Source organism: Hordeum vulgare, chromosome 3H (assembly GCF_904849725.1).
Source record: "Hordeum vulgare subsp. vulgare chromosome 3H, MorexV3_pseudomolecules_assembly, whole genome shotgun sequence".
Lineage (NCBI taxonomy): Eukaryota > Viridiplantae > Streptophyta > Magnoliopsida > Poales > Poaceae > Hordeum > Hordeum vulgare.
The window spans coordinates 198,957,131-198,984,120 of NC_058520.1; positions in this window are offsets into that span (position 1 = coordinate 198,957,131).

The window sequence follows — 26,990 nt, forward strand, 5'->3', positions numbered from 1 at the left end:
TTGCTCTTAGGAACCACTAAACGGTTCTGAAAGAACACATCACCTTTCTCATTAATGGAGAAATCCCTAGTGTTACCGCTAGCAATATTCTCCTTGATCCGGGATATACCCTTATCATAAGCCTGCACGGCTATGATTTGATCCCTAAGAGTAGGCTACGCCACCAGGGTAGAAAGGAATCCTTGAGGAACAATATGAAGATTTAACTTCCGAAATTCCTCCTAGAGATGTGGTTGACCTTGTTGTAGCATCAAGTTGTTACAGTACGATTTACGACTTAGTGCATCAGCCATAACATTGGCCATCCCCGGGGTGTAAGTTATCCCTAAGTCGTAATCCAAGATCAACTCAACCCACCATCTTTGCCTGAGATTCATATCCGGCTGGGTGAAGATATATTTCAGACTTTGGTGATCAGTGAATATTTCGCAACGATTACCCAAAAGGTAATGTCGCCATGTTTTTAGTGCATGGACTACAGCTGCAAGCTCAAGATCATGTGTGGGATAATTATCCTCATGTGGACGCAACTGTCGAGATGCGTATGCAATCACATGACGATCTTGCATGAGAATGCAACCTAATCCTTGCCGCGAGGCGTCGCAATAGATAACAAAGTCCTTAGAAAAATCTGGTGGTAGCAACACAGGTGCGGAAGTCAGGCGTCTTTTCAATTCCTGAAAACTATGCTCACACTGTGGTGTCCACTCGTAATTTTTATCCTTCTTGAGGAGTTCAGTTAGATGCTTTGCAACCTAGGAGAAATTCTTGACAAAGCGGCGACAGTAGCTCGCTAGACCAAGGAAACTCCTAACTTGCTTGACCGATTCAGGTTGAGTCCAATCAAGGACGGCTTGAACTCTCTCGGGATTGATAGCAATACCCTTACCAGAGATTACGTGACCTAGATATGTCACTTCAGCTAACCAAAATTCACATTTTGAAAACATGGCATAAAGGCGATGCTCTCGAATTCATCAATACCAGCCTTAGATGCTCGGCATGTTCTTGTTCGTTCTTTGAGTAGATGAGAATATCATCAAGGTATACTACGACGAATTTATCCAAATACTCCATGAAGATGGAATTCATCAGACGAGAGTAGGTGGCTGGGGCATTGGTTAAACCGAAGGACATGACGGTGTACTCGTATTGGCCATAACGAGTAACAAAAGCCGTCTTTGGAATGTCCCCGTTCTTGATCTTGATTTGATGGTAACCCAACCTCAAATACATTTTTGAGAAGACTGAGGATCCAACGAGCTGATCATACAAGTCGTTGATCCTGGGGAGCGGATACTTATTCTTTATGGTGACCAGATTAACTGGTCAGTAATCTACAACCATCCGATCCGTTCCGTTTTCTTCTTGACGAATAAGACGGGGCAAGCCCAAGGAGAAGAGCTAGGACGAATGAAACCTTTATTCAAGGCTTCATCTAGTTGCTTCTTAAGTTCGGCTAGCTCCAAGGGTGCCATCTTATATGGTCTTCTGGCTATTGGAACAGTTCCCGGAACTAGATCTATCACGAACTCTACATCTTTGTCAGGTGGAATTCCTGGCAGTTCCTCTGGAAAAACATCCGGAAAGTCACGGACTACCGGGATATCTTCAAGTTCCGGAAGAGGGTTGGCATTGAGGGAATAGAGTTGGCATTTGGCAACTCGAGTAGGGACATTGACTATCTCACCCGAGGGATGGGTAAGCTTAACATTTCTAGTATGAGTATCAATCTTGGCATAATGAGCTGACATCCAATCCATACCCAAGATGATATTAATATCCGAAGATTTCAAGGCTGTCAATGAGGCTAGAAAAACTAGCATCTCTACTAGAATTTCATTGTCATAGGTTATCCTAGTGGTTTGCCACTTACTACCAGGAGTTTGGACAACCAATGGAATTGGCATATCACAAAAAGACATGTTATGCAACTGTGCATAACTTTCTGAAATGAAGGAATGAGAAGACCCAGTGTCAAAAAGAACAGACGCTCGGTGATGATTAACAAGAAGCGTACCCAGTATGACGTCGGCATCCTCTGCAGCTTCTTCTGCTGAGACATAGTTCACACGGGAACATGCAGGAGTTGGCTTCACATAGTAAGCTTTGCCTGAGTTGCCTTGCCCGACGGACTTTCCGGGTTGCTTGGCACCCACATTCTGAGGACACTCACGGGAATAGTGCCCTGGTTCTCCACACTTGTAACATATCACTTGGTTGGCACGTGGGGCAGCATTGCTAGCTGGACCACCATAGGTTTTTGTGGGAGGGTTGGTCTGATTCGTTTGAGGCGCCACGTAGGATGGCCTCGGAGTGTATCTTGGCGGCAGAGAACTGTTTGGAACCCACAGCCTGCGTTTTGGAAATGCAGAACCAGATGACGAACCAAAGTCACGGGAGTGCTTCCTTGTGGCTTCAAAGTCGGTATGACCAGTCTCGGCACTGATCGCCTTGTTGACGAGGGCTTGGAAGCTTCCCCACTCGTGGAGACGCAGATCACGATGAAGCTCAGGGCTCAGATCCTTGCGGAATCTTGCTTGCTTCTTGGCGTCAGTAGACACCTTCTTTGTTGCATAGAGGGCGAGGTTAGCGAACTCGCGGCTATAGGCATCCACGGTCAACTTCCCCTTGGTGAAAGCACAGAACTCCTCTCTCTTTCTGTCCATCAGGCCCTCTGGAATATGGTGCAGACGGAAGGTTGCACTAAAGTCCGCCCATGTGGCTGCTGGTTCAGTAGGACGCATAGCTTCAAATTTCTCCCACCACAGATTGGCGGGTCCTTCCAGAAAATACGCCGCAAAGGTCACCTTGTCGGCCTCAGCAACATTCGCAGAGCGAATCTTACATGAGATACTGCACAGCCAGTCATCAGCGTCGAGGGGATCGACGGAGTGATGGAACTTTTGAGGATTCAACTTCACAAAGTCATTAAGGGACACTGCAGCATTCCTAGGTTGATGAGCCGTATTCTGCTCAATACGCTCTAACAGTCGGTTGGTCTCCCTTTTGTTCCTCTCTGCCTCAAGCATCACTTCCGCCAGAGAGGGCGGGTGAGGCAGGTCTTCCTACAACGCTTGACTACCCTCGCCTTGCTCATGAACAGGGGCACGGTTCAACCTGGTGAACACCATCCTGACAAACAAACTCACAGCTTAGACCAATATCATCATCAATGCTAGCTATGGATTAAGAATGCACTGAACACATGGAATGCGGAAATGAATATCCGAACAACATGGTAACAAGCAACTGCTAAATATACACCATGGTTCATACACACCCTTACATAGTTCAGTACAACCTTAACCAAAGAGCAAACTACTAAAATTATGGAACTACTCATCAAAGGCTTACAAGCGTCCTATATATTATTTATCTAGTCCTGCGGAATTCATTTCACATCACAAGCATACTTCACAAGTCACACAGGACTGTGAACATACAACTACTACCATACTATCCTTCCACTCACAGCTGAGGCATCCGCATAGAACATCTCATAAAGATTGCCTCCATGGCCCGGAAGCTCAACCTGCGGATCAGGAAATACTCTCGCCTGAGATCCCTGGGATCCATAAGGACACGGATGTGGCCTTGGTCCCCTGACTGGTGGTAGTAGGGATCCCTGAAGAGGGGTGACTCCTCCTATAGCGGGCCAGTCAACATGGGCCGGAAGATGGGTCCTAACAGGGTTCAGCATCTCCATATCCCCGTACCCTGTCTGGACTACCGGTGCCATCTGCGTCAAAGCCGTCCACAGACGGGCACGTGTAGCATAAAGCTCCATGCGGAGAGCACGAGCATCCCTGTCTCTGTTCTCTAGCATCTCAATAGTGGACTGCAGTAGAAGATCCTCCATAAAGGAATCAAAATAGACCCCGCTGAGATATCCCTCTTCACCACGCTGGGAGGCAGGAACATAGCAGAACTCTGAATTCTGCAGCAGTGCATGTCTCGCCCTCATAATGGTCAGCATTGAATAGGCAGCGTCCTGTACTGCCATGTCAACAGTGACTCCCAATCCATAGGACCAATGGATTGGCTCCTCAGCTCCAGGGTAGTCTGGAAATACCCTAACAGTGCAGATATACTAGCTCTGGTTGAAGTCTCGGTACTGTTCGTCCACTGTGTACTCTAAGTACCAGCGGTAACCGCACACCGACATCACCCTGACCAGCATGGCCGTATGACCCGACACATCAATGCACCTGGTCAGACGTACCACCTGACGAGAAGGACGGCTAGGCATCTGAAAATAGAGAGTAATGCAAAAGCATTAGAGCTCTGAATGCAAAATTGGGCAGCATAATGGCTGTAAATGGTCAAATACAATTTTGAGACAACCCAAAAATAGAATAGAGTAACCACTCAACTATCTAGTTCAATTCTCTGATCATCAAACTTACTTCCTTTTCCCTAGGGATGAAAGAAACCCAAATATCTCTCGACCCGTAGTCCTATAATCTACCGATCAGAAACACGAGCCTAGAAGAAGATGAGTAACCTAGTCCTTAATTCCCACAGAAAAGACGAGGATGACCAGAATAAATTAACTTGAGAACAGAACAAGAGTCTTACGTTTCCTTCCACAAACAATTCCCTTATATATAACTAAAGCAATTCTAGACTCAACTTCGACCATTTTGGCTTAGTAGTCCTACAGTCAGTCAGGCTCTGATACCAACGCTGTCGGGACCCCGATCCTAAGCCATAGGAATCCAGCCTGTAATACATCGCATCTCTTTGCGGTCTCACGCACGGTTAACCCCACGGCTGCAACCTTACCTTAGCCGGGACCGTTTGCGCCTTTTGACTCGCGTATGCAATCTTGTCGCTAGCAATCCAATGAAAAAGAACCCGGATCGACATGTCTAGTCATAAACCAAAGTGGCAGTTCCGCACAGGGACAGACATACATGACCCAGCAAAGCAGGTGTCGGTCACCAGCGAATGTAGACGAGACGTAGCAAGCTACTAGGACTCCATTACATCGCGTGACATTTCCCCAAAGGGGACAGACACAACAGCTAAGAAGGACACATGCCGGTCAACCAATGTGTCCGGAGCAGTAGCGAGCTACCATGGCTCATTGGGTCACAAAGGGGCATTTCCCTGTAAAGAATGCTACGAAAGTCTACGTCTAGGTAATCGAACCCCATACATATCAAGTACAACACACGTACGCATGGCATACCGATATGTATAGATACATCGATGGCATCACAACATAACCATAAACATACAAATTTATTTAAAAGGCTCGGAAGAGACACAGACATAATATTACAAAGTAGGGGTCTCACGACCCATCATAGAAGTCATTCAGTTACAAGCCAGCGGAAGTAATTAAACTGTCTAAGTAGAGACATATGAAACTAGAAGGCACGTGGCCTGACTATACTACAGACCCACCCTAGGGCCAGATCGTAGCTGGGACACCAGCTACTTGTTGTCGTTGATGTCTAGGAAGAACCCTCCATTAGGGCCATTAACAACCTCTCCAACAAATATTAAGCAAACATGAGTACGGAGGTACTCAGCAAGACTTGTTCGAATTGTGGGATTTCATGCGGGAAGCCAACATTTGACTCGTGGCTAGACAACTTGCATTTTTAAATAATTTTTGAGAACTTGATTTCTCGCACACGAGTCCACTAACACCACAACAATACTCCATCGTGGAATCATTCCATCTCCATACGAAAATGACGTCCACGACACTCACGCTTATCTTGACAATTTTATGAGTAGCCATTGAAGTTATCTATGAACATCATATGTCTCCAAGTGGTCCATATCCGCGGACGCGGCTATTCGAATAGATCATAACCCTGTAGGGGTGTACTTCTTCACACACGCTCTCGCCACTTATCGCCATGTGCACGTCATGCACTTCGGCAACCTTCAAGCGGAAGCCCAGCGAGGGAGTCGGCCACGACCGTTAACCACGCTAATACTTAGTCCAGGTCTATCGCCTATCTGACTATAACCCGCACGGAAATACGACCGAGGTTTCCGCCACGGCCCCAAACGATGTGCGCAGGGTTCCCAAGCCCAACATCCGGGTGCCACTTGGTACACCGTGCCACTGCCTACCGCATCACAACCCACCTCTCAGGTCAGCGCTATGCACGGCCTCCAGCATGACTATAAACACCAGAAACTACTTGCAACTCCTGGACCGAGTACTAAGCGATTAATAAGTCGAGAGGGTCAATTAAGTATCCCAACGTGTGGTAGTATCTAGTCTTGGATTACATACACGGAACTCTGGTCCTAAGGATGGTTCCAATGAAACAACCCGCCATGTACTCCTACATAGCCTTTCACTGGTACCTTTACCAAATCAGGTTCAACACACAACCTTTACTTACTGAACACATTCTCACAATTCTGTTCATCTCCCAGATGACAGACCGAACACAACTCTAACCATAGCATGCATAGCAGGATAAGGCACATCATGGCTCAAGCATCTACCAGGTAGGCTAGGTTGCAAGGTTCAACTATTTACTGTGACAAAGACAGGTCATGCAAAGGAAGTGGGTTCAACTAACGTGGCAAAAGCATTTGAGCATTTGATCCTAATGCAACAAGTAAGTGGAGGAGCGAGAACATGGGATTTATCGGGATGATCAAAATAGTTGCTTGCCTTGTTGCTCAGGGGAGGGACAATATCCGTCAGTCGAATATTCAGTGGAATCTGGAGGAGCGGAGCCTACCGAAAGAAATGACAACAATCAATGACAATCATATGAAACAATATGATGCATGAGAATGGAATGAGGATGCAGGGTGGTTTGCTAATATAGCTAACATTTGTTAGGTTTGAAGTCGATTTCAATCAGATTCAAATATCACTTCAAACGAGGTATTCTCGAATACCATTTTAATTGATTCGACCTGATGCTCAGATCAACTTGTTTTTTTAGCATCATGGAAATGACATGTTAAGTTGCTGGTTTGTGATTGAACAATGTTTGATCATATCATTTGAAGTGGAGTTCAAATGATTTTCATATTCCATCTCCATAGCATTTATAAAATTTAACTTATTCATTATTCTACATGTTTGGTCCAGTAGCATTTTCAAACATGTTTGAAAATGACCTATTCAGATTCCTTGGATTCTTATGATACTTATTCATATATAAATTATTTCCATTGGAGTTACAGATTAATTTCTATGATTTTTAGAAGTTTTGGCATTTTTTTGGAATTCTTTTAATTCAGAAATCCACTTATTGCGTCATAACTACATCAGCAATGCGTCAGCAGGTCAACTGACTTGGTCAGGTTTAACCTCACAAGGGGGACCCACTAGTCAGCCTCTCAGGAACTAATCCCGCGCTGACCAACCCCTAAGTGGGTTTTATCCACTCCTAGGGCCCACTGTCAGTGGCTGCTTAGTGCTAATCCACCGGGATTAGGGCGGCCACGTCGTCCCCCACCGGAGACTGACCGGCGGCGACCAGATCCGCGGTGAATCTTCGCTGGACACTCACTAAAACGCACTGTGGTGCTCGGAATCGAGTGCCGAGAGCACTGGGATGATCCCCAGGCTCGGCCTCATCCTCTACGGGCATCAGGAGGGGCTATGGATGGCCGGAGCATGCCGGTGACAAGCCGAGGCGGCTGCCGGAGCTCGGGTTCATGGGTCTCGGGGCTAGAGTGCCGGAGAGAGAGGGGAAACAGATGGGAAATGCGCGCAAGGTCACGGTGGAGGCGAAGCTGGGCTCAGACTGCTCGGGGAGGGGCTGTAGCCGGCGATCCACCGTCGATTTGCCGGCGGCCGAAGGTTGCAGACGACGGCACTGGAGGCGTTGCAGGGCTCGGGGAGCATGGTTTCGACGTCGTGCGTGTTGGGCTCGACGTTGCGGAGAGGATGGAACACTCGGGGGGGCTTCCCTGTGGCCAGAGACCTCGCGCTCCTCAAGCTCAAGCTTCTAACAATGGCGGCAGGAGGAGGGAGGAGAGAAACGAGAGGAGAGGGGAAATGGCGCTTGGGACCGGATAGGGACGCGCTCGGGGTAGTCATCCCCGTTGTCGCGCTGTCCTGGGGGGCACCGGAGGTCGCCAAGGCGAAGCAGAAGGTGGAGGAGGCCGCCGTGGTCGATCTCTCCTCTGCCAGAAGGCAGAGGAAGAAGACGACCCTGCCCCTGGTGGGCTGGGCCTCCTCAGGCGACAGGTAAGCTTCTTTTCATTTTTTTTTATGTTTTGTTTTTTCTGATTTGCTAACTATTTTAATTTGCTTTTTATTTCAGCTCCAAAATAGCTACCAAAATATTTTGAACACATCAGTATATTTGTTGGAATATATCCAACCATTCCTGAAGTTTTCAGCATTTTTGAAAACTTAAAGTTTTTGAATTCAACTTTAAAACATGAAACCAGTAGCCTTTTGCATTTATTTAAAATGCCAAATGTGTTAAGAAAATGGTTTTCTTCATTACTTATTTGCTTTCAAGAATTATCAGAAAAGTTGAACTTTTCTGGAGGCCATTTTGGGTTCATTGATTCGAACAAGTTTGTAATTCCTTTGAATTTGAGAAATGGCTAGAGTGTTTCTGAGTTTTGCTTCACCACTTACTTTGATATTGTTGCAAATTTCTTGGATGCAATGCATAGAAAATATGAGCACAATGCTATACTTGACTAGGGTTCCAGGGATGTGACATGACACGTTCATTTTGCATCATGTTTTCATGTTGATATTAATCGCTTCTTTGGGTGTTATTTCACTTCACTATACTATTCTTATGCCTCTTCTCTCTTATTTTGCATGGTTTACAAGAAGAGGGAGAATATTGGGAACTGGAATTCTTGCCCGAAAGTGGAGCAAATTTGAGATACCTATTCTGTGCAACTCCAAACGCCGTGAAAATCAACGGGGATTTGTTCCCAATATATAAAAAGTACTGGGCCGAAGAAGTACCGGAGGGGCACGAGGGGGTGCCCACAAGCCCGCACGGTGCGGCCACCCCCCAGGCCGCGCCATGGGGGCTTGTGGGCAGCCCACTGGCCCACTGGCCCCCCTCTTTTGCTATATGGAGGGTTTCATCCAGGAAAAAATCGGAAGGGAGCTTTTTCGTGGTTTCGACGCCGCCACGAGGCGAAACTTGAGCCGAACCAATCTAGAGCTCCGGCAGGACGATCCTGCCGGGGAAACTTCCCTCTCGGAGGGGGAAATCGTCGCCATCGTCATCACCAATACTCCTCCCATCGGAGGGGACTCGTCACCATCAACATCTTCATCAGCACCATCTCATCTCCAAACCCTAGTTCATCTCTTGTAAGAAATCTCCGTCTCGCCACTCCGATTGGTACTTGTAAGGTTGCTAGTAGTGTTGATTACTCTTTGTAGTTGATGCTAGTTGGATTATTTGGTGGAAGAGTTTATGTTCAGATCCTTGATGCTACTCATTACACCTCTGATCATGATTATGATTATGCTTTGTGAGTAGTTACTTTTGTTCCTGGGGACACGGGATAAGTCATGCTAATAATAGTCATGTGAATTTGGTATTCGTTCGGTATTTTGATATGTTGTATGTTGTTTTTCCTCTAGTGGTTTTATGTGAAGGTCGACTACATAACACTTCACAATTATTTAAGCCTAGAGGAAGGCGTTGGGAAGTAGTAAGTAGATGATGGGTTGCTAGAGTGACAGAAGCTTAAACCCTAGTTTATGTGTTGCTTCGTAAGGGGCTGATTTGGATCCACTAGTTTAATGTTATGGTTACACTTTGTCTTAATTCTTCTTTTGTAGTTGCGGATCCTTGCGAGAGGGGTTAATCATAAGTGGGATGCTTGTCCAAGTAAGGGCAGTACCCAAGCGCCGGTCCACCCACATATCAAACTATCAAAGTAACGAACGCGAATCATATGAACATGATGAAACTAGCATGTCAGATATTCCTGTGTGTCCTCGAGAGCATTTTTCCTCTTGTAAGACTTTGTCCATGCTTTTCCCTTGCTACAAAAAGGATTGGGCCACTTTGCTGCATCGTTGCTACTTTTGTTACTTGTTGCTTGCTACGAATCAGCTCACCACACTATCACTTGTTACCGACAATTTCGGTGCTTGCAGATTTTTCCTTGCTGAAAACCACTTGTCAGATCCTTCTGCTCCTCGTTGGGTTCGACACTCTTACTTATCAAAAGGACTACGATTGATCCCCTATACTTGTGGGTCATCAAACCCCCCTTCAGGTAATCGGACCTTTTCCTCCACAGTATCCCTTGTCGTCATTGTTGCAACCCTCCTCGGATGAGCTGGCGATGGTCAACGCTTCGATGTGCCCTCCGACTCCAGACTTATCCCTCTCAGCACGCACATATATTGTCGAAGGAATCGAGAGGGTGCTGGCACCGTTGCGTCAAAGAGTTGGAGGGGTTGATGACCCTGCCGACAACACCATGGATCGAACCTTCTTGGAATCCGTGGCTGCCGGAATTAAGGAAATGCAGAGAAGGTACAACCTTAGAACGGTGCGAGCAGGCCGGCCTTGTGGACGAGTAGCTGAGGCACAAGGGAAACCTACTGCAGGAGTTGTACAACCAGCAGGTCCATTCCCTCAAGAGGCAGCAGGAGACGCTATCCTTGGCCATGGAAAATGTTGAAGCCCGGTAGGCCAGGCTGGCGGAGTGCAAAGCACGTCTAGACGCTACGGAGGCGAAAATCTCTTCCCGGGAGGAGGCCCTCAAACTTTCCCTTCGCAATAAGGAAGAGGAGTTCGAGGCTCGCCTTTTGCAAGACACCAAGGATCTAGAGGACGGCCCCAAAGCTGCTCTTGTCGCACTCTCGTTAACTTCCGCTACCCAAACGAAGAGGCCAAGGCTCTCAAAGAAGAGGTGCGGAAATCGCAAGCCATGTTGGAAGAGGCGCACTCGCAGCTTTCTTCCAAGAGCCAAGACCTCAGCACTTCAACCAATACCATCTCCGATTTTCATTATATGGTTGCTTCGTTGGAGCAGTTAATTGAATCTGCTAGTGTCCGAGAGGAACTGTTGTACAAGGACCTAACCAATGCCCACACTCTCCAGAAGGAGGTGGAATATAAACTGGATATCCAGATCGAGTAGCACGACCTCTGGACCAAGAGCATGGTTGAGATCACTAAGTGCCTCACCACCCAGCTTGTGAGCATGAACATGAAGAGTCGGGCCTTCTCTGTCAGCCGTCATGAGGTCCCAAGTATCAAGATAACACTCTTCTTCGAGGGCTTGATCGTGGGGATGAAAACGTATGAGGACGACAGGGCGGTCTGCTTCATTGACGAATCCCAAAGGCTGGCCCGTGATGCCCTCTTCATGGTCTTGAGCAACCCCGCTTTCTTCCACCCGGAGCTCGACCTCTCCGATGGTTTCAAGAAGATGTCGCCGGGTGCTGACATCTCTGCTGCCGCAGACAAGGTGAACCCTCTTGCCGACACGGTCCTTGCGGTCTCGAGGGTCCAAGGAGGCCACCGGAGTTACTTCCGACCAACTCCTGCTGTCGTCATGTCGTCCAGTACTTAAGACGCGATATGTATCTCGTCTTAGTCGATGCGCTATGTTTGCTTTGTGTTGAACTAATATCTGTATGTAACCGCATCTTGTCCCCCTTCTCTTTCCTTTTGTTATTTGTATGGCTTCTCCTTTTGTGTGCTCTCGTTCCCACCAACAAGGTGATGCCAAGAGTGCCTCAAGGAACGGGTCCTTAGCATTCTGCAGGCGAAGACACACTGCCGGCGAATTATCCTCATCGGTCTTTGATGTTGTAGTGGGTTTTGTTGAGCAGGCTCGAAACAAAACAGGGGCGCGACCAGGAAGACAATGAGGTCCCATTGCGTAGCAGGTTCACCATACAAACAAACCTTGATTGCAAAGGGGAAAATGCTAAAAGCTTTTTAATGAAACGACGATAGGTATGTCGACTGATCTTTCGTTATGGCTTCATATCTATCTTGGCGCTCATCCGCCCACATCCCCGTTTCCTCATCTCTCCATTGGTGTTTCTCCCCTTTGTGCTCCCTAGAGCTTGTGTGGCATAAACCATGGTTGTTCTGAGGGGAAGAGAAGGACAAATATAGAGGAAATGGCGGTACTTGGAGAAATGTTAGTTATAAGCACGGTCTGTGGTATGAGTTTGCCGAACCAATGCAAGCGTTCACAACTTAGCCGAGAGGGAAAGAATGGCGAATATGTTCGGTCGAACCTTCCTCCTTCTCCTTCTTCTCCAACGGTCCCGTAACTACCTTAATGCTGGAAACATTTGGTAATTCGACCACATTGTGGCCCGTTCACCGGGGTCGCCGACCAACGGTCCGCTCGAGCATTTGGCATGGGATTTACCAACGTGGGGCAAATACAAGACCCACCGCATGCAAGCTTGTCGACGTTGGCGGCTCCACCTTGAGGCAGAACCGGTCACAGATGGGAAGGAGAAAAGGGGAAGAATGTCATCGTGTACCTTTCCCTTCTTCCCTGCTCATTCAATCGTAGCCCCCCTCAGGGTTTAGGTGGGTCGGCACGATGATTATGATAGGGATGGCATCGTTGTTTGGTCTGCTTCTCCCTTGATGCCTCATGCAGAGGGAGTGCTGATGAAGATCGATGCATTGCATCGCAATCTCAGGTTTGCGCGAAGGAATCCCCCTACATGTCGCGCCAAAGATGTCGGTGCAGGCATGAACACAATCACCTATGTGACCTTTTGGCCGTTTTGTGGTTAGGCGGGGAGGTCGTATGGCACAAAGCACAAAGACTATGAAGCAACACGATGATGAGACTCGGGGATTTTACCCAGTTTCGGGCTGCTGTGAAGCGTAAAACCCTACTCCTGCTTTGATGGATTGATTGAGGAAGACGAAGATCGCACGGAGCTATACCCCGACAAGGGTTGCCGGGGAGAGCTAGCACGAACGTACACTTACACCTGACTTAAATCCCTGGGGACCTAATCTACCAACTGCTGAATTTCAAAGTGTTCGAATATCCAAACATCTGAATCTCTTTGCTAGGTTGCCTCGGGCCTCCTTTTATAGCTCAAGGGGCGTCCACAGTGGCAACTAACATGATCATATAGCTAACAGTACTATCATACCTAACTCTAGCACTTAAGACAGAGCGCCATAAATGCGGCCTTAGGTGGTGAGCGGGGATGTGCTCCATGCAGCTTTCTGCCACCTATGAGCTGGCCATGGCTTGAGGTCTTGACACACCTCTGGATGGGTGTCAAAAGGTTGTAACCTGTCTTCCCGCGCACCGCCATGTAGCCAGCGAGAGCCACCTAGCCATGTTTGAGCTGGACACCTCATCGACAAGTGACTGGTGTAGCGTTGAGGTGGATCTGTGGCAGGTAGGCCCGCACTTGCCGGGGAGGCGCCTTGCCTTAGGTATCCGGGCTGGTGGCTCGTCGTCCCTGCACAAGTTAGGGAAACTAAACACCCCTGTTTGTGTACCCCTACACTAAGTAGTTTTTGTTTTGTTCTTGTTTTCTATCTTTATTTATGGGTAGGAAACACAAAATACCAAAAAAATAGTTGTACCTACTGAACCAATGGTTGAAGAACCACCCAAATTGTATCGTACTACTAAAGTTTCTTACTTGGATCATCTTCGATCCCTATGTACTCGTGTTCAAACCTAAACTAGTTTAGTTGAGGGCAAGTCATTAGATGACCATGCTTATTATCTGTAACACCGCTTATCTCAAAAAGCAAAACTTTTATGGCATCATATTAATACTTTGCATTGTTATGCCTGGAATTTATGTGAAGTATACTGTTTTATTTCTTGTTTTGAAGACCCTAAGAAACACCTTCCCTACCAATGTGAGTTTAGTGATAATGAAATTTTATCTTCTTATGCTAAAGGTGTTTAGATTTATTATAATGTTGAACAAATTAAAAAAATTGTTGCTTTTAAGGGTGCTTATGAAATTGCTTCTTTTATTGAAAAGTATGATGCTACTCTTTACAAATCTGAAAATTTTGTCATACTTAAATATTGCTATGAAATCTATGCTTCTAATGTGTATGTTAAACTATATATCGAGGACTCCTGTGTTGTCCTAGAAGAGACTAATATTTTGCATGAGTCTATGGAAGAATAAATTAACGAAACTGTGAGCTCATTAGATAAAAACATGATGAGGGGAGTGAAGAACAAAAGGAGGAAGAGAGGTTTAGCTACCCGTGGCCATCTTCTAATGATAGTAACTCTTAAAATCATACATTGTTTAATTTCCATTCATGCTTACCCAAGGATAAATGCTATTATAAGTTTTATGATCCCGTTGATTCTTTTGAAATATCCCTTTTTGATGAAATTGATGCTTGCTATGCTTGTGGCCGAGATGACAATATAAATTATTCTTATGAAGATGAACTTTTTGTAGTTCCATATGTTAAGCATGAAATTGTTGCTATTGCACCCACACATGATAGTCCGTTTATATTTTTAAATTCTCCCAACTACACTATCTCAGAGAAGTTTGCACTTATCAAGGATTATATTGTTCGGTTGTGTTTTACCACTTCGCATGATGATTTTGATGGATATAATATGCATGTTCCTCGTTCTCCTACTTCCAATTATGATGAGAGAGGAACCAAATCTTCACTTCTCTATGTTTCGAATACGATAAAATTGCAAGAAACAACTTATGCTATGTATTGGACTTTACTTTCTGTGAATGAATTGCTTTTTATGACATGCTAATGCATAGGAATAGAATTATACTTTCTTGTCACATGATATATATCACTTTGTGCTCACTACTAAATTACAAATCATTGTTAATTAAAATTGGCTTTGGTATACCTTGGGATCCGGGTAGATCCATTAGTTGAGCACTTCATGCCTAGCTTAATAGCTTTAAAGAAAGTGCTGACAGGGAGACAACCCGGAAGTAATAAAGGGTCCTTTATTTCTGTTGAGTGTTTTAAAAAGTTTAAAAATAAAAAATATAGAGGGGAACTTAAATTTTTTCAAAAAGAGAAGCGACTCGAAAGATATGCATTGGAGAAGTGAGGGTCGACCTTGAACACTTGTGTTCATGCTCATGGAAACAATGTAGATTTTTTCATGAGTTTCTCACTAAAATAATTATCCCCTTCAACAAATCCGTTCTATTATAAAAATAATGTGCCAAGATATGCCTTTAGGATGATTAGATTGCTTGTTGGTATGTGCAGTGCAAGAAACAAAAAACTTTGGCTGTACTGCTATGCAAATATTTACTCGAACATCGAAAGTTTCTAATTTTTTACTGGAACGTCGAAAGTGTCTATTTTTTTTACAGAGTAATGGAATGCAAATTTTTATCTCTTCCTAATTTTTAGAATCCTTTATGTTACAGAAGTATGGCCAAGGTTAAGATTACTACAAAATATCATGTTTTTAATGCATTGTTTTGCTCGTTTTGACGAAACTATCAATGGTATAAGCAATGGTGAAGTTATATTACAATAGCTATAATGCAAAAACAAAATACGAGTAGGTTTTCAACAGTACATAATGTAGTAATTTTCATTATTATACTAACGGATCTCATTACTGTTCTGTTAAGTTTTGTGTGGATGAAGTGTTCGGAGTTCGAGGTGGTCTCGATATGAGGATATGGAGGAGAGGCAAGAGTTCAAGCTTGGGGATACTCAGGGAACCCCAAGTAAATATCCATGGAGACACAAGCGTCTAAGCTTGGGGATGCCTTGGAAGGCATCCCATCTTTCTTCAACAAGTATCGGTATGTTTTCTTCTTTGTTTCATTCAGGTGATATGTGTAAATCTTGGAGCGCCTTTTTTGTTTAGTTTTCACTTTTATTTTATGCACCATGATGGTATGAGGCAGTGCATGGTTGATTTATAGAATTCTCATTGCACTTCAATTATATCTTTTGAGTATGGCCTTATAGAATGCTTCATCTGCTTCACTTATATCATTTGAAGTTTGAATTGCCTCTTTCTCTACATACAGAAAACTATTTTGTGTAGAATGCTCTTTTGCTTCACTTATATTTATTAGAGCATGGTCTTTTGTAGGAAGAATTACACTCTCATGCTTCACTTATATCTATTTAGAGAGTCAGAAGGAATTGGTCATTTACATGGTTAGTCATAAAATCCTACATAAAACTTGTAGATCAACCAGTATGATATGTTTGATTCCTTGCAATAGTTTTACAACATTAAGATAGTAATATGTGTGTGCACAAGTTGATGATTGTGGATCAGTAAGAATGTTGATGTTAAGGTTTGTGATTCCCTAAGCATGCATGTATAATCTCTGGTTATGCGACGAAGTCCGAGCATAATTTATCCTTGATTGAAATCCTTTGTGATGTTATAATCAGAGGCGCGCGATGGTTAACTCCTGCCAACCTTCTCCCTAGGGGCATGCAAGTAGTGATTTGCTTCAAGAGAGATAATACAATATTGTAATAAGCATGTGAGTTCTTTATGACTAATGTGAATCCATGGATATACGGACTCTCACCTCCACATATTTGCTAGCCTCTTAGGTACGATGCATTACCCATTCTCGCCACGAGAGTTGGTGCAAACTTCGGGGGTGCATCCAAACCCCGTGATATGATACGCTCTATCACATAGAAGCCTTATTATATCTTCCTCAAAACAGCCACCATACCTACCCATTATGGCCTTTCCCTAGCCATTCTGAGATATATTGCCATGCAACTTCCACCGCTTCCGTTTTGATGACTTGATCATTCATTGTCATATTGCTTTACATGATCGAAAAATGGCTAGCATGATATTTCCATGGCTTGTCCATTTTTTGATGTCTATGCTATGCTAGATCATTACACATCCTGGTACACAGCCAGAGGAAGTCATATAGAGTCATACTTTTTTCTAGGTATCGAGTTGTAATATTGAGTTGTAAGTAAATAGAAGTGTGATTATGATCATTATTCATTATTAGAGCATTGTTCGAGTGAGGAAAGGATGATGGATACTTTGATTCCCCCACAACTCGGGATGAGACTCCGGAATAAAAAAAGGGGAAAATAAAAGAAAAAAGGGAAAATAAAAAAGGGAAAAAGAAAGAAAAAAAGAGAAAAAAAAGAAAAAGAAAAAAATGAGAGAAAAGAGAGAAGGGGCATGCTAACTCCACACTTGTGCTTCAAAGTAGCACCATGTTTTTCATATGGAGAGTCTCCTATGTTGTCACTTTCATATGCCAGTGGGAATTTTTCATTATAGAACTTGGCTTGCAGATTCCGATGATGGGATTCCTCAGATGCCCGAGGTCTTCATGAGCAAGCAAGTTGGATACACACCCACTTAGCTTCTGTTGAGCTTTCATACACTTATAGCTCTAGTGCATCCATTGCTTGGTAATCCCTACTCTTCGTTGATATCTATTGATGGGCATCTCCATAGCCCGTTCATACACCGAGTTGATGCGAGACTTTCTTCTTCACTTTTACCCCCTTTGAAACCTACCACCATATTCTATTCCACCTTTATGATATATCCATTGTTCACGCTCATGTATTGAGTGAGTAAAAAAAAGCTGACGCGCGTTAAAAAGTACAATCCAATTGCTTGATTTGACATCGGCATACTCATGATTTTTCCCTTATGCTAGGAACACCAAGCATGAAACGTTATATGATTTTTTAGAGATAGCATTCTTCAAGCATTGTTATTTTTAAAGGACATGACTGTTTGCTAGTAAACCTGAGTATGGATGTCTCTTTGTCAAATGATAGACTATTGCCTTGAATCACTTGTATATTAATATTCATGACATGATTAGATATATAATCAAGATCACACTAGATAGCAATCCACATCAAAAATTATCTTTTTTATCGTTTACCTACTCAAGGTTGAGCAGGAGTTAAGCTTGGGGATGCTGATACGTCTCCGTCGTATCTATAATTTTTAATTGTTCCATACCAATACTATACATCTTTCACATATTTTTGGCAACATTTTATATGATATGTTAGACTAACATATTGATCGAGTGCCAAGTGCCAATTCCTGTTTGTTGCATGTTGTTGTTTTGTAGAATATCCATATCAAACGAAGTCCAAACGCAATATATATTTTTACAGAGAATTATATTGGAATATATATGATTTTTGGGAGGTGGAATGAACGTAAAAAGAGGCCGATGGTATCCACTAGCCAGCATGGCACGTCTGGGCCCCATGCCGCGTGGTGGTGCCTAGTGGGCCCCCCTTAAGTTGGTTGGGGCTATACTTTGGGTGCAAGGAAGATTATATCTAAAAAATGTCTTAAAATTTCAGCGTGATGAGAGTTACAGATCACTGGATATTTAAGAAATGGTGAAAGGACATAAAATAGGGACACGAAATAGAAGAGAACAGAGTGGCAGATCCAATCTCAGAGGGCTCCTGCCCCTCCTCCACCATGGAGGCCATGGACTAGAGGGGTAACTCTCCTCCCATCTAGGGGGCGGGCCAAGGAAGAAGAAGAAGGAGGGGGCTCTCTCCCCCTCTATCTCCAAGTGGCACCGAAGTGTCGCCGGGGCAAGGAGCATCATGGCGATGTACATCAATAATCTTACCACCGTCAGCACCAACTCTCTCCCCCTCTATGCAGCGGTGTAACACTTGATTTGCCGCTATAAATCTCTACTCAAACATGGTGCTCAACACTACATAATATTTCCCAATGATTTGTGGCCATCCTATGATGTTTAAGTATATATGTTTGTCTACGGGTTAATTGTGATATGATGTTATTGATATGAGTTGTGTGTTGATATGGTGCTGTCCTAGGGTGCCTTACGTGAGGCACACATGTGAAGGATACAGGCTGGAGGGTTTGCAATATGTTCATGATTCGATTATAATTGGTGGCTAGAGTGATAGAAACTTACACTTGAGTAAGGGAGTTGTACGCGTATGGGAGTAAAGAGGACTTCATATTTAATGTTATGGTTGGGTTTACCTTAATGATTTCTAGTAGTTGCGCATGCTTGCTAGAGGTCCAATCATAAGTGCATATGATCCAAGTACGGAAAGTGTGTTAGCGTATGCCTCTCCCTCATTGCACATGATAAGTATCTATGACGTTATATTCAATTGCCTATGGACAATCTTTTTCTTGCATTATACAAAAATATTTCTACGAAACAACCCCTAACTTTTATTTCCATGCTCTTTATTTTCTTGCAAAACAACACCTAACTTTTATTTAGTTGTTCTTTATTATCTTCCAAACCTATATATAACACCTACTAAGTACTTCTACTTTTATTTATCGAGAAGTGTGCGTAGAGTTGTATCGATGTTTGATAGAACTTGAGGGAACATTTGTTCTAGCTTTAGCTCCTTGTTTGGTTCAACACTCTTTTTTATCGAAAAGGGCTACAAACGATCCCACATACTTGTGGATTATCAACCCTTTGTGGTGTCAAGGTGTTGAATAATTGAGCCTATCAACTTTATAACCTTGAAAATGGAGCGGAAAAGCCCCGAGCATGGAACGCTGATCTACTTCATACAAACTTTAATTAAAACAATATTGTTTGTTGATGATGTAATATTGTTAAAGACTTTGCTGGATGGTTCTTGATGAATGAAGTTGTTTATTTCCTGTTTTCATCTAATGCATCAAGAAATATACTCCAACTCGATGGTGTAGAAAACTCGAGAAATATAGTCCACTTGAGTATCACAGTGCACTTGGGAGCTATGCCTGAAGGCTACGCTACACTACAAGGCGACATTCCATTCGGGCATAGAATCGCACTCGGGGGCTATGCCTCAAGGCTATTCTACAATCAAGACTTGTATTCTACTCAGTCATCGCAACACATGAGGGGGCTACGCCCGAAGAATACACTACACTTGGGAGGCTGCATTTCACTCGGGTATCGCAAAGCACTCTGGGCCTAAGACAAAAGAAAACTCACCGAAGCGAGAGCATCCACTTCATCTCAAAGAATTAACCGCGAAATAGTTTTGCCTAAGTATAAAACTCATATGAGTGAGAGGGTCGCTCTCATATCAAAGACATAGTCGCGAATTAGTATTGCCTAAGTATAGAAGTCATCCGAGTGGGAGCATCCCTCTCATCTCAAAGTCTTAGCCGCAAACAAGATTTGCCTAAGTTCAAAACTCATCCGAGTGAGAGCATCCCTCTCACGTCAAAGATTTTGTTACGAACTAGTTTTACCTAATCATAACAACCACACTCCTAGTGGGTGTGAAACCTAAACAATTGAGATCGGTTCTCACCCCGAAGACATAGTTGCAAAAATATTGCCCAAGTAAAAACATTGAGAAACAAATGTTCAAACAAGTACTCAAAGTTCATATCTATTAGAACATTCAAACAAGAAAACATGTTTCAGAACACAACATAACATCCAAGATCAAAGCTCATTTATATTTAACGACTATAGAACCACTTGGCATCCTGAGGCAAATTTATTATAGCATGAAGTTTTTGAAGTTTTGTCACTGCCATCTTGAGCTTTCTTCTTAGGGTGAATGGGACCAATGAGATCGATGGCTTCTACAATCTGAATTTCGTCTTCGATGACTCTCTCGTGGAAATTTTGGAAATTGAGCTCCTTTGTGTTGGCAACCTTGAGGCCCTACAGTTTATCTTCATGAACTTTTTTTATGTGAATTTTGATGAGTGAAAGAGCCATTTGTGCCCACGTCAAGCTGGACACTTCTTCCAAGCATCCACACGGCTACATATATCTTTGAACCAATCAAGAATGGATTCAACATCATATTCAAGCTCTTATCTAGGGGACAATGAGTCCTCAACCTTCTTCATGGTATCACGTAGGAGCCTAACATAACTAGTAGCAAGCTCAACAAGATCATCTATTCAGAGAAGTAACAACACTATATTGTCATAGAGAAGCAACATAGTGGCATCAAAGTCATTCTAGTTTTTCTCAGTTTCCTCCTCAATGTCCAAGAAAAAATGTGAGCACAAAAAAGAAAAAGTTTGTCAGTTACCAAGACCCCCTCGTTAGAACAGGAAGGAAGCACTCAGATAGATAACAATACATGCAAGTTTTTCATTCACTTCATCTACCTCTTGCTCGATGAACTCTTCAAACTCAATATTCTTCATAAGAAATTCGTTAACTCTGTCACTTAACTCTTTTTTATCTTTTTCCGAAACTTCCGATTGGTACTTGAATTTTGTATCCCACCTAGAATAACGTTTCCTCTATTTGGAACTTTCACCTTTCATGGAGACGGCAACAGTCTACAAAGTTTTGTTTGCCTTCTTGACCTTTTCAACTTCTTTAACATAGCTCTATGTTGCTTGAATTTTGGCTATGACATTCTTTGACGCCGTTCCAGCTCGGTGTCCTTGTCTTTAAGAGCATTTTTCGCAGTTTCCACAAAAATACATTTCTTGAGCCTTTTTTGCACAAGGGAATTCTACTTATGAATATCTGTTAAGGTGAAAGATACTCGTATAAAAAAAACCAAAATGTCAAAAGAAGCACTAACGCATCACGATTTTGCTTCCCATGGCCTTTTCCTCCTGCTAGTGTCTAGCATTTTTGGTTTTTTTAATGCCGAGTGCAACACGAAGTTTGATGACTTCCTTCTTCAAGGATTCGTATTGGTTCAAAAGCTTAGAAGTTTTCTATTCAAGGAAAAGCAACAAATGGTTAGTTCGAAGAAAGGAAAATAAAGGAACAAGCTTGACTAATAACAAATCCAAATGCCTCCTTAAGGAAAGAACAAGATGGATCAGTTCCGGATATTCAAATAACCCCACAACCACTAAGGTCAATCAAATTAAGAATAGCACATCAAGTACAAAACATTTAAAACTAAAGTAAAATAGACTCCAAGTGATTTCTTACAACCAATTGGAGTCTCGGGACTACACGCACTCGATGCGCTCAACATTCCCCCATTAGAAAACAAAAACTTCCACTCAAATGCACTCTGGTAGATGTGAGTGAAGTCACGGACTTCAATATGCAAAACAATAATACTTGCATACTATAACCGAGTGCAAATAGTCGCTTGTTGTCTCGGGGACTACACGAAGTGGGTGCACTCAGCATGCCCCCACTAGAAGAAAATCTATAGAAGCACGCACATGGTCTACTCTAAGTGAACCTACTAGAATAAAAACTTGGCCGAATGAAAGTATAACTTACAATGTCACTTACTCAGAGGTTGGCCTTTAGCACTTGGCTCGAGTCGTATGCCTCTTTCAAATGATGGTTCATTAACACCACCTCGATCATATCCTCCTTGCTTTCCACCACTTTGTCTTCCGGGATGCTAAACAAGGTGAACAAGCAAGAGGATGCTGGAGTTGGAGAAAGTGCAAGAGGTGGAGCCAACACAAGAGTCAGAGCACGCGTAGGAGTCTCAATAGTCGGAATAGGCACATGAGAGAATAAATCACTCGTACATGTATGTCCTTCTGGGATTTTTGGCACAATGTTATCGGTGACATTTGCCACCACTTGATCCTCCTTGGAGCCTGGCGAATTTATTTCTATATGCTCCTCGCGGTCATCATCATCCAACTAAATAATCTCAGGTGGCCCTGATAACGCACGTCAACACAACAACACCAGTCGGATACTAGAGGCGAAGGTTGGCTTTCTCCCCTCACCCACCTTATCCCATCGAAGATCCTCCCACCCACCTCACCCATGGAGATGTCTACAAAACTAGGGCATCCATGGCTAGCCTTCTCCATTCGAATTTCTCTCCTGGCATCAAGGTGGCTACACAGGTTTGTATGAAGTTTGGATCTTCGGTACGTTTCGACCCTTCTTCGAATACCAAGGAGTTTTTCTTGGTAGCATCTTTTTTTCTGCCTCCTTACCTCTCTTAGTGGATTATGTTGGTGTGGCACTTCAATGTTGTATTGATGGAGATGCCTCTACATTTCATGTGTTTCAATTGGCTAATAGATGTTTTAAATTTTTTGTGACATTGAATCATGTTTGACATTTCATTTATTCTCTTAAAGATCGTATGTGGCCTGATTTGTGTGTCATTTCCATATCTGTAAATCCCATGTGGACTATTCTCTGGAGGATTCAGAATGGCACTTTGATAGAGAAATCTTGGAAGTGTGTGCGAGATATCCTATTGCAATAAAGTCTACTTGGAGTTTCCTGGAAAACAATGAAATAAAGGAAGCAGCTAGTTTGAAAAAATTGGCAAATTTTTAATTCGTTAAAAAGGGATTGATCAAGTACATTCCATGCTACGTTAAATTTCTCATGATCACCTCGAATCATCTGATCCAACTCTGCCTGTTGGTGATCTAGAGATCGTATCTTTTGGTGAAGTTAAACCCTAGCGTGTTCTTCATGATTTTAGCAACAAGTTTGTGGGTTTAAGTTTTTGCAACGATTACTACAAAGTGATTTTAGATAAATATCATTCATTCATTAGGAAGTGTTGTCCCCATAGATTTGAAAAATCTGAATTTGTACTATTAAGAGTAGAATCTGGAGGTCTTGTAATTAATTGTTCTAGAAGCTAGTTCTCTTCTACTGTGATTCACAAATAAATTTTCATGCTCACACTAATATTCCGATCCCTACATTCTTACCAATCTTGGGTTTTGTCAAATGCTTATAACCATGTGATGGGCCAGATAGATTATCATTTGTCCATTGGTTCCATAATTTGAAAATGAATTTGAATGATCTCTCACTATGCATGGGAGATTTTAACTTTATAAGGTCATTGGAAAATAGAAATATGCTAGGTGGAAATCTAGAGGACATATTGAAGTTCAATGACATTATTCACAAATTAGCTCTTATGGAAATACCTATTAAGGAAGGCAATACACGTGGAGTCATATTCAGGAACAACCACTACTCGAGTAACTTGACTGGTTCTTTTCTTTGGTTTAATGGATTTCATTCTTTCCTAACACATCTATCAATGTCGAGGATCATCTCAAACCATGTGCATTGCCTGCTTTCATTGCAAATGGCCATTACTTGAAGCAAAAATTTCACGTTTGAATCTTTCTGGCCATCCCACCCAGGTTTCTTCAAAACAGTGCAAGCTTCCTGGAAAACCCCCATCAAGGCCACCTCCTCTACAAATTCAATTGCATCTAAACTTAAAATATTAATAAATGCACTAAAGAATCGGAGTAAGAAACTTTGAAAACTTAGACTGTTTATTGGAAACATTGAGAAATACTTGTTGCAACTGGACAATCTAGAAGAGCTATATCAATAGTACATGAGGCTAATTTCAAAAAGATTATGAAAAATCTTGTCCAGTGATTATTAAAATAAAAAAATGCATACTAGAAAAAGAGATACATGGGTAGATATGAATGTGTGGAGAGGAAAATACAAAATTCCTATATGGTAGAGGCACTGAACGACATTGTAGAAATTCGATCACTGTGATTTTCCTAGAAGATGTCAGAATAATTGAAAACCATGATGAGAAAACTATTGGTTTTCATGCTTGCTTCAAAAACCGTATGGGTGTCACATCAGTACCATCTTATGATATTAACTAGGTAGATGTCATGCAATCTTTACCCGGGCATGAAGAACTGTCAACACCATTCACAAGTTATGCCAAGACTTTTGGGAAGGAAAAATCATCTTTGAATGTTTGAATAACTCTCTTATAACCTTAATTCAAAAGAAGCTTAATACAAAGAGTGTCAATGATTACCGCCGAATCTCGCTCCTCCATTTTGTTCTGAAAGTGATCAAAAATAGTCTAGCAGAGAAACTGCAAGCATGGATTCTTAAATTAGTGCACCATGACTAGTACGTTTTTATCAAAACATCTACCATCCAAGAGTGCCTAGTATTGGTATTCGAACACCAGTGCCTATGTAAATATTTGGGAAAACACGTTGTCATATTGAAATTAGATTTCGAGAAAGCATTTGACACCTTAGAACATTGTGTCATTCTGGACATGCTCAGATCTAAGGGATTTCACAACAGATGGATCATGTGGATTTACAAGATAATAACTCATCTGTTCTCTTAAATGGTATTCCTGGCACTGAATTTAAATGCAAATGTGGTATTAGACAAGGGGACCCCATGTCCCCATTGTTTTTCATACTTGTAGATGACTGATTGCAATCATTGGTAAAAGAATCTTGGCGAAAAGGACACCTAAATTTACCAGTCGATCAGCCAGCATCAGAGGACTAGCTAATGATCCAATACGTAAATGATACACTATACATCTCCAATGTATCTATAATTTTTCTTTGTTTCATGCTAATATATTATCAATGCAATAATATGCAATTTTATGTCATTTTTGGGACTAGCCTACTAACTCAATGCCTAGTGCTAGTTATTGTTTTTTTCATGTTTATGACTTTTTCAGAAAATCAATACGGAATGGAGTCCAAGCACGATAAAACTTTTTGGTAACTTTTTCTGGACGATTTTTGACCCACCAAGCTCGAGGAAGATTCGAAACGAACGAGGAGGTGACAAGCCTGGAGGGAACATCCTGGGGGGTTGGGTGCACCCACGAGGCTTGTGCCCCCTTCACAGGTCCCCTTGACCTAATTCCAGTTCTATAAATACCAAAATATTCCAAAAACACCAAGGAGCAACCATAAACACTTTTCCCAATGCCGCAAGTCTCTGCTCTGCTATGATCCCATGTGTACACCTTTTTGATGCCATGAGGGATGGGGAATCAATCACGATAGCCGTCTACATCAACCTTATTTCCACCATGATGATGTGTGAGTAGTCCACTAAAGATCTATGGTCCAAAACTAGCACCTAGATGGATTCTTCTCTGTCCATGATCTTCAATACCCTGTTTGCCATGATTCTCGCGGTGATCTATCCTATGTAATACTCTTTTTGCGGTGTGTTTGTTGGGATCAGATGAATTGAGGTTTTATGATCAGATTATTCGTTGAAAGTAATTGAGTCTTCTTTGAATTCTCTTATGGATGATTATTATAGCTTTATATTTCACTCTCATCTATCTGTTTGGTTTGGCCAAGTAGATTGACTTATCTTCAGAGGAAGTGGTGTGTTGTAGTGGGTTCAATATTGCGGCAATCTTTATCCGAGTGACAGGAGGGGACCAGACACGTATTTGTATTGTTGCTACTAAGTATTAAATGACGGGTTGTGAACATATTGCTTGTCGTACTTTGTATACATCATGTCATCTTGCTCCAGACATTACTCTATTCATTATGAACTTAATACATCGAGAGTCAAGCGTAGAAGCACTCTCAAAGTAGCGTACTAGTAGTTGATGCAGGAACATTTCGCTCTACTTGTTTATGGACATGATGCCTCTATACATGATAATTGCAGTGAATAACATTTTCTAACTATGAAAATGCTCTGCTGATATATGCCAACGGTATCTTTACCAAGAAAGAGAAATGGGGACAGGCCATCCACTCCCCTTGTGAGAAGGCCATGATTACTCTTGGAGCAGTACGAGAAAGGCAGGCATTGCACTCCTGCCATTCACTCGAAGCTCGAGGAAACAGCAGGCAAAACATGAGCTGCTTGCTTAATACAACAACCAATTTCATGTTTGTTCTAATAAAAAGAAATAGCCAAACAGAGGGTACAAACAGGAAACACACTAAAATGTAAAAACTTGCTATTAAGAAGACCACAAGATTTACCTACCTATCTATAGGCAAATGTTCCGAAATGGAACTGAATTATCTGAATCAACAAAAAAAGAAATCCACATGGCACCTTCTATTTCTATCCAGCTACTTTCACTCCTCTATAAGACTAACAGTTTCAGGCAACTACCAAGTCCTAACAAAACCTGAATGCAGCTCATGTTCAGGAATAATATTCATTTAGATTAGTATTGTTGGAACCCAAATTTCGTTCCCAGAATGGTTCGACGCACGAAAAATGGGCTAATTCGAACGCATGTCACCATCTTCTATGTTAAGGCCAAAAGGAGATGAATTAACTGATTTGGAGTTTCAGATTCCATAACGATTTATTCACCCAATAACATACCATC